The following is a 13,159-nucleotide window of genomic DNA, read 5'->3' on the forward strand; positions in this document are numbered from 1 at the left end:
ATGCAAACCACCACTTTTATTGATATATTTTTGTTAAGCACAATAAAGTGACAGCAAGTATAAAATGTACCGTAGTTTACGTATTTCCTTTAGATAATTTGAAAATCTGTCGTTAATACCACCACCACCACCACCACCACCAATAATAATAATAATAATAATAATAATAATAATAACAGCAATAACGATAATAATAATCCATCATCCAATCCCATGTCGCCCTATGAGAAGCGTAGGAGCCCAGGGCTTGGCAAGTTGGTCCTGATATTTGAGTGACCAGCCTCACTCATCCCCGAGTGGCATTACGTGAGCAATAAACCCCAACCACCTTGGATATAATCCTACATAGGCTCAATCCGATTGGAGCGCCTTAATTATCCACAAAACCACCATGCGCCGAAACCTAGTTGTATGGTTACCATCTAGCGTAGTAAATGGTTTCCCGATGTACAGAAAACCATTTGGCTTGTCACTCAGTGTACTCACCCATAGGCAGAGGGAAGAGGAAAGAGTGATGGAAAGACAGAAGAGGGAATGTAAAGCCACCCGTAGGCAGAAGGATAATAATAACGGCATCGACAATACTTAGTAGTGCATAGCCTCGCTAGGTTCCCAGTGACAAAGTTTCATAATGACCCTTGCCGTGTAGTGTACCTTACAGTAGATTTTATTTATCGTGATCTCAGGCTATGGTAGCGAAACGGCAAGGAGCAGGGCGACATGGAAGCGATATGTTAGTGACCTCCCCTTACGGGATGAAGGGGTCCGGCAACAGTCTAGACGGGAAGTATTAATCAAAATTGTTATTCCTTTAGCATTTCAGTGTGATGAACTTGCACTTCATGTCGCTTTTCTCTGCTTGCATTCCTACCTACACTGCCTCTACCTACTGTACAGTTAATTAAAAAAGTATCAGTGCACACATAAAAAAATCCCTATCTACCTGACACCCTACCTGTCTACTTATCTACCTCCCGGCCTACTTACCTACCCGATTACCTACCTCCCTATCCACCTCCATGTGTACCTACCTACCTACCTCTCTGCCTAACTACAGTACCCAGCTCCCAGCTTGCAGTCTTGATTTCATTAAGTTTTTAACAGGTGCGTTTTTTTTTTTTTTAATTTGCCATTTTCTAGTGGGTAATAGATGTTAAAATTAAAACGAGGACATAAATTACTGCATACTGAACACCTGGGACACATGATGAAACAAACGCTGTACGTACACACCCTTTTGCTTCTATTTATAACAGCATCAATTAGAATTCCTTATCCTGTTTTACCGCTGGACTTCATGAACTATACCAGTGAGCAAATTCAATACATGAAATGACTGGTAACTGTTTACAGTTTCCCTTGATTTTCAGTTCCAACTTCGATGATAGGCTACATATCCCCTCTAAATAACCACAATAAGGACAGAGATCCCCTTTAACACACACACACACACACACACACACACACGCACACAAATAATCGGCAGCCGGCATGATAGATTCCCTGAAACACGATTTCAGAGGGTCTTGCACGTACTGCTGCCACTCCGTTTTATTATTTTTTTTTATACTAGATCGTTTTTTTTTTTCTGCATCGATCTAGGAGTCTAGTAATTTTTTTTTTTTTTTTTCGAAAATCCCACGAATCTAGGATATTTTGGTAATTTCTATTAATGCATTTAGATTTCTATTTATGTGTAAAGAAATTGAACTTAATAGGAAAACATTAAATTTTTATTAGATCTGGAAAACAATAAATATGACTGATCATGATGCTTTAAAAATTAAATAGTGTACGAGACCGATCTCTGCACGAAGTGTCCTGTTTTGGTGATTTCGCGTCCACGACGGTTGGTGTGACTGCGAGCGTTCAGAGTTGCCAACTTGGCGCTTTTGGCACTAGATCTAGTGCTTTTCACAATAATTTAGCGCCAAAAATTATTAGATTTTCTTCTATAGCGCGTTCTGAAGTCCAATTTTGCGCGAAAATTTGAACTGTTTACCTATAGTTTAGCGCGTTTTGAAGTTGAGCATAGCGCTTTTGAAGATTTCGGCTTGGCAACGCTCGGAGTGTTGACGTCGTCCAGTCGCCCACTCCTCACCGTGAGTGCAGTTCCTCAGAATTAGTGGTCTTATTTGGACTTCAATTCCATCACTCTATCAAACTGTCAGCCATTAGTGATGAAGAAATACCTAGTGGTAGTGGAACCAGAGCAGTAAGTACACCTCCATGGAAAAAATAAAAAATGTGGTATAAACAAGCATTTAGAGCTGAGCGGATGACTGACGATCAATTTAAAGATTTTATTAGACCAAAAACTGCGATTTGCAGTGTACGTGACAGCAAACTAAAAAATTGCAACAGACACGGGCTCTTGGCGCATAAATCTTCATGAAAGCACCTTAAAAATTTGAGTGCAAAGGAAGATACTGCAGTGATTGATCAGTTTTTAAAAAAGAAACAAACTATAGCTCGTCAAGGTGTGCCCTGTCCTGATTGGGAACCTTCATCTGTAATCACTAATCAGTGATGTCAAAAGTGGTATGTGTCACCAATGTAAAAGCGACAGAGACAAGAAGGGTGAAGATGCAACTTTACACTCCTGACTGGGAGCCCGAGGATGCCAGTGATGAATGCGATGAGCCTCTGCAAGTCTTCCTACATAAATATCAGTATGCCAGAGGTATTGTAGTAATTTATATCAGTTTTCAACTGAAAATTATTTTCAATGTTATGTAGTACATTGTAAATCAATTTTTTTTTTTTTTTTTGTCAATCTAGTAGTTTTTGGCTGGTTGTCTAGGATATTTACGTTTTCCCTAGTAGCAACACATACACACACACACACACACACACTGCTTTCATAATTCATTCACGAACACTGATATCCTTGTCTGAGTCTGTTTAGACCAAAAGAAGCCAGAAAAAAATCATACATATTTTGCAAAAATAAAATGGGGTGGATCCAGAAAAAGAAACAGGAAACCATAAAAACACTTTTAATCTTTCATTCATTTTTTTTTCATCATCCAATCCTATGGTGCCCCAAGAGACGCGTAGGTGCCCAGGGCTAGGCAAGTTGGTCCTGACCTTTAAGATGAGCGTGACCAGCCTCACTCATGCCTGAATGGCATTACATTAGCAATAAACCCTAACCGTCCCTTGGACATAAACCTACTAACTCAGTCTCTAAAAATCCAGTTAATGACAAAATTTAACTTTCATACATTACCACTAAATCAGTTTACAGTGAAAGAACCAAGAAATACCAAATCATAATAAACATTTGGCAGTAATTTGTGAGGTGAATCCAGAAAAGAAATAAAAGCAATTTAAAATTTTCAGTCTATGAATTTCAATAAAAATTCATAGTTTTTTGCAACCTGCTTCCCCTCCTTTCAGTAGAAGCCCCGCACTTGTGTATAATTATAACACAGTGAACAATGTAAACTTGCTTGGCACTTCCTTTTTGAGAGGTTAATGCAGTGATGAATGTATGATCCTTTGTGAACAATCAGCAAGAATGAAACCAATACCTTTTAAAAGTTCCTATTTTTTTTTTTTTCCAGCTTACAACCTTTCACTATATGACCAATATAATCTGGAGACTGCTGAAATTAATTGCACATAAATGGTTTATACCTTACAACAGTGTTTCTCAACAAGTGGTCCATGGTGACTTTTTGGGTGGTCCACAGGACGTTCACTGTATTTAGTATTAAACTGGAGATTGGCGCATATATTTTTAAATTTATTGAAAATAAAGTACGAAAAATTTTATCAAAATATATAATTGGGTTTTATTGTATTATTGCTATTTAAGAAAAAAATTTCAAACCAAAATGTTTGTTGTCTATACTTTATTTATCATTACTCAAAAGTGAAATGGTCCAAGATATATATATATTTTTTAATTGGGCTGGTGGTCCGTGGCCTGAAACGAGTCGAGAACCATTGCCTTACATTGTGCACAGCTTCTCTTGGCCAGCTCATTGGTGCAGAAATTTGACCAAGGATATTTGTACTATTCCAACACTCGCAAGTTCTTGGAATGTATACTACTAAAGTTTCTCATTTTACCTCCCTCTTGCCCTTAACACCAAGCTTGACAAGCCCAGAATAATAAATATTTTGCTCATGCCTATGCTCTTAATATGTACGAGTTAATATTTTTGCTCTACTTGGCCTCTCCATTTCCCCTATGGCCAAAAACTCAGCCTAACTGGCCAAGAAATTCAAATAGTATGTTAAGCTCTTTGGGGGGCCTCCCTATCTCTCTTTACAGCCAAAACCCCAACCCAACTGGCAATATATTGAGTTTAAATTTATAACTAAGCTAAAAATTCATACTAGTAGTTTTATTATCATTTAGTCATTAACTCAGCCTAACTGGTTAGCATATCTCAGGATAGGTGAAACATGTGTACAGCCAGCATCAAAAACCTTGTACCTTTAATGGTTTTTGTCTGATGGACTTTGAAAGTAAGTGTGGTGAATCCACAGAAACTTAGTGTATCCGACGCTGTATCACCGTCACTGTCCGTGTTGTTTGCTTTGGATTTAAGTGAATAATATTCGAAGTCCTTGGAGAGAAAGCAGGAGGGACAACTCCAGTTGGTGACAGTACAATCTGTATATCTATTTATCTATCTATCTATCTATCTATATATAAAGTACTGTATTATCTGGCCAATTCCCCAGCCCAGCAGGATACAAATTTTGAGATGAAATTTTTACTTTCTCAACATTACAGTTCTCAAAAATGTTTGAGCCTGTGTAGGTTTGTATCCATGGGGTGGGTGGGGTTTATTACTTGCATAATGCCAGTCAAGGATGAGCGAGACTGGTCACTCATCGTAAATGTCAGGAACAACTTGTCTAGCCCCGGGTTCCTACGTTCCTCATGGGGTAACAGGATTGGATGATTGCTGGATGGATGGACACAAGCAGAAAAACATGTTCAGCTTACTTTACCTTGCATCCATCCACCTGCCCAATTTAACATTCGACATGTTTAAGTAAAATGCTCCACCCCCTCACTCTCCACCGCCGTCCCTCCAACTCCACCCCCTCACTCTCCACCGCCGTCCCTCCAGCTCCACCCCCTCACTCTCCACAGCCGTCCCTCCAACACCACCCCCTCACTCTCCATAGCCGTCCCTCCAGCTCCACCCCCTCACTCTCCATAGCCGTCCCTCCAGCTCCACCCCCTCAGAGAGACGGAAGAGTGAGTTATATGTAGAAAGGAAGAGAGAGGTGAAAAGATTAGTGAGAGAGTAAGAAGAGAGTGGATGAGGAATATAGAAGGAATTTGAGTGTCAAGTGGAGGGAATGTAAGAAAATGTTCTGGAAAGAAGTAAAGAAAATCAGACAGGGTGGCAATGAAGTTAGTAGGGGAGTGAAAGATATAAATGGCAGATTACTAGTTGAGAAGGGAGAAAAAGTGAGCAGATGGAGAGAACACTGTAATGAATCGTTGAACATAGAGAATGAAAGTAATGCGAGTACAAGTGGCTGGGGAATGGCTGGGAGAAGGAGGGAGGTGAGAAGACAGGAAGAAATCAGTAGGATGGAAATTGTGGAAGCAATGAAGAAAGTCAAAATGAGGAAAGCCCAAGGAATTGATGGAGTGTGTGGTAAAATGCTGAAGCTTGGGGGAGAGATAGTAGCAGAATGGTGTGTGTGTGTGTGTGTGTGTGTGTGTGTGTGTGTGTGTGTGTGTGTGTGTGTGTGTGTGTTCTGGCTAGCAGTTGACGATTTTATCAGGAGAAGGAGTTACAAGGAAGTGAAAAACAATAAAGAAATTAAAGAAAGCAGACGGATGGATACAGGGAGAAGAATACAAATACAAGGAGCAAACAAATACAGGAAGAAGATGTGCAGATTGGCCTAGGAGGAAGGTAGAGTCCCGGAGGATTGGAAGTCAGGTATAATTATTCCCTTGTACAAAGGGGAAGGGGAAAAAGAAGTGTGTGGAAATCATAGAGGCATTTGTCTTCTTAGTGTAATAGGAAAAGTATACGGTAGGATACTTATTTGACAGAGTTAGGGAAATAACGGAGGAATTAGTTGGAGAAGAACAGGGAGGCTTTAGGAAGGAAAGAGGTGTAGATCAGATCTTCATTCTTAGATCCTTTGTGGAAAAGTTTGCAGAGAAGGGAAAGAAATTGTATGCGGCCTTCATGGATTTGGAGAAAGCATATGACTGGGTGGATAGACAAGGATTGTGCAAAGTTTTAAGAATATATGAAGTAGATGGGAAGTTGCTGAATGCTGTGAAGAGTATGTATGGGGGTGCTAAAGCTGCAGTGCGTGTGGACAGTGAACTGAGGTATTCCATTTGAAGGTTGGGTTGAAACAGGAATGTATCATGTCTCCGTGGTTGTTCAGTCTATATATGGATGGGGTTATTAAAGAGATACAAGGTAGGGCAGTGGATGTTGGAGTGGCCCTATTGAGAGAGGGCAGTGTTTGGAAACTCCTTGTACTCTTGTTTGCAGATGATACTGTGTTGTTAAATGAAGACGAAGGGGAGCTGCAAGGCTTGGTGGATGAGTTTGGGAGAGTGTGTAAGAAACGGAATCTAAAGATGAATGTAGGGAAGAGTAATGTTATGGTCTTTGAGAGAGGTGAAGTCAGTGAATGTACAGTGAGGTTGGATGATGAAATGGAAAATGTGAGTATGTTTAAGTACTTGGGTAAAGCAATGAGTAAGGATGGAAGTTTGGAGGGTGAAGTACTTGAAAGGGTACAACAAGGAAGAAAGGTTGCTGGTTCCTTGAATGCAGTGATAAGAAACAGGGAAGTGAGCATGGAAGTGAAAAAGTTATTACATTTCAGTATTGTAATACCAACTCTAACGTATGGAAGTGAAGCTTGGACGTTGTTCGAGGGACACAAGTCAAGAGTGTGAGCAATGGAAATGAGTTATTTGAGAGGAGCCTGTGAAGTCACAAGGAGAGACAGACTGACAAATGAGGATGTTGTGTGGATGTGATAAGAAGAGTTAGGAGAAACATATTGAAGTGGTTTGGCCATCTTTATCTCTTTTCTATCGCTACTTCAATGGTCACTGTTCCTCTGAACTGTCTGCATGCATTCCTCCACTTGTACGACGGGCGCGTAGCACCCGTCTAGCAGCAAACTCTCACCCCTTTTCTGTCCAGCTTTCTAATGCAAGAGTTAGCCGTTACTCCCAGTCCTTCATTTATGCAACAGGTCAACTCTGGAACTGTCTCCCTCTGTCTGTATTTCCTGCTTCCTGTGATCTCCAGTCTTTCAAACGCAGTGTGTCCAGGCATCTCGAAATGAATGGATCTTGAATTTGGCTCTCTCTTGTATTTGTTTTTCTCTTGGAAGGAGCAGTATTGCAGGCTCATTGCCTTTGGTTCCTTCTTCCTCACAAAAAAAAAAAAAAATGGAGAGGATGGAAAGTGAGAGACTGACGAGGAGAATGTGAGTGAGGTGGAGGGGGAGAGAGGGAGGAGAAGGCCAAGGATAAGATGGAGGGATGGAGTGGAGAGGTATATTAAGAAAGGGGTGTGTGAATTGGGAGCAGGGCAGTGAAATGACGGGGGACAGGGTTAAGTGGAGACGATTTGGTTGTTGCTACCCCATATAAGGGATTAAGGCGTCTGGCAATATATACATAGATAGAAGGATAGTGATGAGGACTTTCAAGAGGCCTTGGTGGTTAAAATTTTTAAGGGGAGTATTGGAGGAGGGAGCAAAACTAGTCGGTTAGGTTAGAATGCACTACGTCAGGTCGGAGAGTATCGTATGTAAACACACGTCTTAGGTGTCTTATGGAAGACATATTTATAATAACCTATCATTATATTTTTAACGAAAAATATGGGGCTCCTAGAACCTAAGCCCCTTTACTATGGATGACTAATGACTTTCAAAAAGTTTCACTTTTTTTTTTTTTTTTTTTTTTTTGAGCGCCGAAAATGATTCTGGGCGAAAAATGCTTGATGCTAGGAGGCCATTATTCACGTGTTGATTAGATCAGAAATTTTTGCATAATTGGTGATGAGGACTTTCAGGAGGCATTGTGGCAATCCTTGGTGGTTAAAATTTTTATAGGGAGTATTAGGGGGCAAAACTATTCGGTTAGGTTAGATTAGAATGCACTGATGTGTCAGGTCGGCGAGTATCGTATGTAAACACGTCTTCGGTGTCTTACGGCAGACATATTTATAACAGCCTGCCTTTAAATATATTTTTAACGAAAAATATGGGGCTCCAAGAATCAACCCCCCCCCCCATTTTACATGTAAATATATGTCACGTTTTAGCGCGAAATTGATTTTGCACGAGGTTCTGCATAACATATCTCGTATGACTCTACTGTACCAGGAGAGGACTCGGTGATAGTGCCATAGGGAGTGCCTTGCACGCCACTGTGTCTGGTTTATCTAGTAATGGAGAAATTATTTCGTTAAAGACAAAGCCAAAATCGAGGCAGTGAGCAAACATATCCGGCTTCGCACGCCAAAAATTACTCTTCATCACGTCCTTCCTCATCAACGCGACGGCCTACAGATCTGGGGATACCTTTTTTTCACAAGAAGAGTTGGCGAGTAATATGTTATTTAATCTGTTTCCCTACCTCCTGAGTTTCTGAGAGCTTAAGATTAAAAAACGCGCTATTTTTGGAAAAACGCCCATAGCGAAAGAACGACCGCACTATAAATAGCCAGGTGGAGGGTTCGTTCGTTCGTTCAAAGATTCCCTGCACCTATAGTGCCGGCCGGGCCATTCATTAGCCCGGTCAGTGGGGTATGGACTGGTAAAAAAAAAAACAGTAAGGGGGGAGGACAGGACCTGGGGATTGCCCAGCACACACGTCCTGTCTCCTGGCTGGGTTTGTGGTGTGGTGTTGAGGGGTTAAGGAAGCTGCCAGTACAGTGCATCACTCACATCTAGGGGAAACGTAACAATTCCTAATCTACCTTATCCTAACCTGGGAGCTTCACCCTCAGATACCCCCGATTTTAACCACCTTGGATGCCACTATACCTACCCTAAAGAGTCCCTGAATACCTATCAGGCCAAATCCCAATCAGAGTCCTGACTTTGTAAAGCCAATTTAAATGATCATATCCTAACCTATTATATTGTAACAAATTATTCAAACCTATCGGTATAGAATTTGAAACTGCCAAAAGATGTGCATTTGGAGGGTGGCAACAAGTTTTGCTCATGGTGGAAACTTCGTCGGGATGACTGTGATAAAAGTCTTTACATATTTCAGAGGTAAAATTTTGAAAGTGTCTGTTATCTATGGTAATCTATGAAGCATTACAAGTCACCTGTAAAAGACTAATAACCATAGGAAATACAGAAAGGCTGTGCCCATTCGGCAATGAATACGAACTTCCATCAACAGAAGTAACGGTTAAGCTTACCTCCTCCACGCAGTTGCAACCACTGCAGGACGAACTATAACCTACTAGCATCCACTGGAAAAAAAAAAGAAAAAGAAAAAAAAAAGGCATTTTCCAAACTTAATTTTTCATTCATTCATCTAATCCCATGTTGCCCTATAAGGTGCGTAGGAGTCAGGGGTTAGGCAAGTTGGTACTGAACATTTAAGATGAGAGCGACCAGCCTCATCCATCCCTGAGCGGCATTACGTGAGCAGTAAACCCCAACCACTCCTTGAATATAAACCTCCACCGGCTCAGTCCAACTGGAGCGCCTTCATTGCCCACTAAGCCAACAGGCGCCATAATTTGGTTACATGGTTACCACCCATGTAGTTAACTGTTTCCTGGTGTATAGGAAATCATTTGGCTTGTCACTCAGTGTAGTCACCCGCAAACAGAAGGGGAAAGAATGAAGTAAGGAAAGAGAGAAGGATGGAAAGAAGGACGGAAGAGGAAAGGTCAGGCGCCCGAGAGCAGCACTACACAGAGTGGATGGTGAGCGCCACCACCAGGAGGTAAATAAAGCGGGGAACCCCCGAGTATGGAGTTTCGCGACTGAGCTCCTAGGCAGTTGGCGGGACTCACAGTAGTCATTGCAAAATACCTCACACAGGAGCCTTGAGCACTAATGGGTTAAACCAGACTAGTGTCAGATTATATCCTTAGCGTAGTCTCTAATGCTATCGTCCCCTTACCATTTCTTTTATTCATGCTCCGTACCGTACCTTAACTCGAGACAAGCTCACTTTAATTGATGCATAAATAAAGTTTCCCTGTAAATAGTAAAATTAATTATTGGGCAGATGTGCTAAAAATGATTTACCTTGTACGAAGCGAAGACGAGTAGGCGATGAAATCGATGGACGGATATCCCAGTGATACCGTCAACGGCAACGACACCAGGAACTCTTGACACTGGTTCGTGCCGTCACGACAGCTGCAACAGGAATATTTACCATTCAGTTTAAAGAAAAATGTTTCCTTTTTTTCGATATGGTAAAACATGCAGATGAAGAGAATCTGGTACCTAGAGTTAATGATGTAGCCTGGAAATTAATGTTAAGGCCATTTTGAAATTAAAAACACGCTTAAACGACTTAAAGGTGATAAATTTATTGTCTCAACATTGTAAAAATGTATTAACATGGAGAACATGGAGCTAGAATTCTCTGTTAACGGTTGTTACTAGTTATGCAATGTTAATCAACCAGTTCCAATTATAAAGTAAAAACTAAAACCTCTGCCTAAAAAACAATGTTAACATCCATATACCGACGCGCTTAAGAGTAAACACACACACAAATCTATGTTCAACGGTAAGACGAAGGATGGAGATCACTCACCAGACCACGCGGAAGACACTATAGTACACGCGTCTTCCTCGAGCGAAGGCAGCAGAGGGTATTGAGAGGCGAGTTACGTGTCAGGGCAAAGGTAAGCTTGGTCGACGCACGTTCGAGTTCGATTAATTTACAGTGATGCAAGACCAAGTGAGAAAATATAATCTAACACTCTATTTGGAAGATCTATGCATAATTGTTTTAAGATAATAGAGTATTATAAATCAAGGTTTAATAATCAAACGTCTATTTTTGCCAGGAACACTAAAAAATATGCAGTGTTTTAAGCGTAGTCCTTGGCCACATTCCTTCGGACGCAAGGCTTGCCAGCGGTTGGGAAGATTATCATTGGGGTAGGAATGGGGGATGGAGGGAAAGTGGGGGTGAGGGAGAAGGAGGAGAGGGGGTATGGGAGGAGGTGAGGCAGGAGCACATGGAAACAAAGGTGTGGTAGGCCGCTGCAACTAGTACTAAGATAATTCCACTTATGTTATCAGCTGTGATTATTAACATCGACTACTAGGATTTCTCTCGACCGAGTAAAATCGTCTGGCGTCAGGGTATGCGTAGAACCAATTGTAAATAACGAACAGAGATCAGTTTAGAAGCCTTTGACTGCTAGGATTTCTCTCGGTCGGGGATGTACCTAATGATATTGCTGGGGCCGATGTATGCATGGGCCCACCCACTATGTACGCATAAAAATTACATTATCACAGCGCCTAAAACTTCTCACTGTGACTAGATAACAACTGCGTCATGTACATAACATTCATAAAAGAATTTTTTCATTTGAAAGCTCCATCATCCAGCCTCTCTTTGTTCCTTATCATCAGTCATTACATTTTAGAGCTCTGGTCACATTGTTTTCGTTTTGATATTTTCCACACATGCTGTCATTCTCGCTTTTTTTTTTTTTTTTTTTAATCTGTAGAAAGATGTACAGTAACACATTTGACCATAATGGATATGATGTATAGTGATTTACATCAAAGGGACACATTAATGTAAATCACTAATATGAGTAATTTCTTTTATGCGCTTATGGGCCATTGGCATAGCCAGTTGGGGGGGTCGAAGGGTTTAGTTAGCCCTACATGGGCAAGAGCACTATCCTTTGGTTATTCCCATTCTGCCTTATATGTATCAAAAGCTTAATTCCTTTTTTTTTTGGGGGGGGGGCATTAGAATACGTTCTAATACCCATTGCATACGGCCTCAAAATGTCCCTGAAATTGGTAAATTTTCACAAATTTCCTTGGGGACTCAGAGTGCCCCTTCAAACCCCCCCAGCCGTATGGGCTCGCTTCGCTCGCCATCCCTCTGCCTTTTGCCTCTTCAGTGTCACAATTGTTCCTACCCCCATGTGTTTTGAATTCCAACTACATCTATGACCTCTGGAAATGATGAGCAGCACAGAAACAAGAATTAAACACGACCCACTGAAAGGTTACGCTATAATTCATAGGGTGGAAAAATGAGAACAATACCTGGAACATTAAGGCAGAATTAAGTAAATATTTACGAAAAGTTGAACGCACCATATCCGCAACTTCTAAACATGCTCACCAGAAATACTAATTAATGCAGAAAATATAATAAGGGATTTTCTCTATTCCAGTATCTCACAAGAATGCTCACTTTTTAAAACAATAACAAACACTGCAAGGTCGCCAGAAGCTGCGGGGCTGTTATGCTTGTCTGTTCGTCATAACCCTGTCCATATTTGCTGGGTTCCTGGACTCTCAGGTCATCCATTTTCCTCCACACTTTTTTTTTCTCCTACTTTGTTCCATGCTCGGATCCTTTTCCTTGCTGCTGCAAAACTAGCAGTCCCTCTGCTCACAGGTTACACACAACAAACTTTTTCTGTAAAACCATCTCTCCATGGTCCCCCCTCCCCCGGCACAAAAACAGGTGTTGGGAAACTCCGCTTGCTCGTCTTTGAATAGACCATACTCGAGTTAATCATGGTTACCTCATGACCAATTATTAAATATTGTTCAAACTTCCAGCAATTGTCTCAGTGTCTCCTACATCTACATTGTGCCCAGTTCGATAACATACCGTACTTCTTCCCATACCTGGCTCGACTTCGTCGGACCTCTAACAGGGGTTATGTTCTACATCAATCTGCTTCCTTTTCCATTATTCGTCTATGTCCTTTCTCAGTCACGTCATTCCTTTCCAGTTTATAACTCATCTCCACATATTTACATCACAAACTACATAAGTTACATAACCTTTAATCTTACCCTTTCTCTTTCTAACTTACCACTGTCGTATTCCCTACCAGTGTCATTTAGCCTATAGTTAAAGCCATTGTGTCCGGGCGCTAGAATATTCAATCAACCAGCTTCCTTGATCCTCACATCCCCGGAAGTT

This window comes from Coenobita brevimanus, chromosome 97, assembly GCF_032717465.1.
Source record: "Coenobita brevimanus isolate Jiangsu-jjx chromosome 97, ASM3271746v2, whole genome shotgun sequence".
Lineage (NCBI taxonomy): Eukaryota > Metazoa > Arthropoda > Malacostraca > Decapoda > Coenobitidae > Coenobita > Coenobita brevimanus.